Source organism: Lithobates pipiens, unplaced genomic scaffold, assembly GCF_037356315.1.
Source record: "Lithobates pipiens isolate NorthernLeopardFrog02 unplaced genomic scaffold, aLitPip1_a1.2 Scaffold_22, whole genome shotgun sequence".
Classification (NCBI taxonomy): Eukaryota; Metazoa; Chordata; class Amphibia; order Anura; family Ranidae; genus Lithobates; species Lithobates pipiens.
The window spans coordinates 315804530-315806950 of NW_027507784.1; the positions used below are offsets into that span (position 1 = coordinate 315804530).

A 2421-nucleotide genomic window follows, 5' to 3' on the forward strand; every position below is an offset into this window, starting at 1 on the left:
GAGAGACTGTGAAAGGGTGTTTGTGATGTCTGTGGCAACAAGTTCCAGCTGTCATTTGTTGCAGGTAAGTATTCAACCATTAAGGAATAATGGGATTGGTCGTTGCTTTCAACAGTTTTTTGTGCCACTGTTAGCACTAAAGCCTGGTGGCTCCAAATCCCCCTTTTACTTTGTGGCCAGTTCTTGACTTCATTATCTCACAGTGTAATAAACCTCAGTGTATGACTGCCACTGACCAAAGTGAATATTGGGGGTCTAGTAGCTGAATCAGACTAGATATTTTATCCCTGTGGTTTTATTTTATGTTGAGTCCACTCAAGTCCTTGTTCCATTAATATACAGGTGCATCTCATAAAAAAGAGACCAAATGAAAAAAAAAAATTTTTAATACAGAAATGCTGGCTTACTGAAAAGTATGTCCATGTACAGTATAGTATGCACTCAATACTTGGTCGGGGCTCGTTTTGCATGAATTACTGCATCAATGTGGCGTGGCATGGAGGCGATCAGCCTGGGGTACTGCTGAGGTTTCACAGTCCGTAATGATTTGGGGAGCCATGTCATCTGCTGTGGACTAAAAATACACAGCTTTTTTGTTGACTCAGTGGTGTCAGCCCAGCCAAGTTGCCTTTTTCTAAATGACTCAAACCCTCCCATCATGGATATTAATTATTTAATAATCAAAAGGTAATAACTAGGAAGGCAAATAATAGCAAAATGCCAAGCATCAAAATCATAGTTTCCCAAGCCCCCCACCCCTGGACATTGTACACTTTTTATTTATCCAAAATTTTTACCTAATTGTATTTGATTTTTTTAGGAATGTCTTGTAGCGGGACTGCTGTGGTCCCATTCTTTCTCTTGATGTGGTATGGTGGTGGGCTGGGAGCAGCTGCGATGCAGGGACTAAACGTCCAGGACCACTGATAAGGCAGTACATCTAGTCCTGTTGGTCAGAAACCATGAAATCAGACTGAGACAGAAGTACAGTTAAATCCCACTTGTTTAATAATAAAAGTAAATAGAACAAAAGTAGTCAAAACATAGCCAGAGTTCAGGAACCGGAACGGATAGTCAGACAAGCCAAACGACAGGGAGACGGAGATGAGCATAGTAATACAGCATGCAGGATCTGGAGCCAGAAGGGATGTCATCCAAGCAAGTCTTTTAACAGGAATGCAGGAGAGCGTCTCTGTGATGTTGACCAAGGCGAAGGCAGAGCTCCTCTGGACTGGCCGGCTTAAGTAGGTAGGACTGACGAGCAGGATATCCTCAACAGCTGAGTAACTGTGGAGAGATAGGAGCTGGCAATTAGCCGACAGCTGAGTGGCCAGCTCAGAGAAGGAGGAGCTAAACCCAGCCCTGACACTGTTGTACTGGGCCCAGGCCTCATCAGCTAAACAGGGGCCCCAGGGCAGCTTTATTGTTAATTTCTGCCTAAATTAATAAATTAATTTTACTAGACCCCACCTCCACTCCTACTCGTCTACCAAGGCTTAAATTACATTTCCCAGGACTCCATCATGTCAACAGAGGGGCCCAGGAGGTGGGAGCAGGGGAGGGACATTGTTTTCATTTTTGGTGCATAGGCGGATAAAGTCAGGGCTGCTGTTCTGCTGCACCCCGGGTTGGGGGGTGGAGTTAGGGTTGGGAGGCCTCATCTCAGGAAGGCTGTACGGGGCCCCATGATTTCTGACAGCAGCCCTGGTCCTAGTAATATTCAAGCTGCCACCATTGGCTGTGGCGTCATCATGTCACCCCTGTATTACCTGTAGAAATTAAAATTGTTGAAAATGAAAAAAAAAAATCTGGATTAAAAAATATATTTCTGATATGACTTTGGTAAAGTGAAATTTGATTGGCTGTCAGGGGATACGTACCACCGCCATACTTTTCCTCAGCTCACAGCAGGCTACAATGGTGTGGATCCCCTCTACAGAACATCTGCTTGCTGTGGCTGGTGCATCAGAGATCCCTTTGTTCCAGAATATCGCACACTCCTTCGTTCTGTCCCAAGTCACACGGCGATGCTCACGTCCTTCCCGGCGCGCTGACCGTACCGCCACACTCTGCCTGTTGGATAAATGTCACTCTTGTGACATTTTCGGAAAGTGACTAGTCAGAATGTCAGCAAAGGTCGCCCATCAAGGGTCTGGAGTGCAAGTGCCAGCGAGCGCCGCTGCGCCTCATCACTGTAATTAGCACCGGCAACTGCAGCCGTCCCTGTACACAGCCAAACACAAAAACAAAGCCGCGTCTCGGGGGACTTCCCTTCACCAGCTGGATTCCGGCTCAGGGACGAGGAATGCCGGCACAGCTGGAAACACAGAGCTTGGTAGGCATTTAAAGGAGCCCTCCTCCTGCAATATTTTTTATTTCAGTATTTTTTGTTGCAATATTTTTTATTATATATTAATTATT

General features: G+C 45.6%; 1 long non-coding RNA gene across 1 annotated transcript; it reads right to left on the minus strand.

Annotated features, from left to right (window-relative positions):
* Positions 1 to 985: 985 nt before the first annotated feature.
* Positions 986 to 2220, minus strand: LOC143925535 (uncharacterized). The gene is made up of 2 exons (XR_013262033.1): positions 1881 to 2220; positions 986 to 1287 (listed from the first exon to the last, which is right to left on the minus strand). It is a non-coding gene; the product is annotated as an uncharacterized LOC143925535 (long non-coding RNA).
* Between the last annotated feature and the right edge of the window lie 201 nt (positions 2221 to 2421).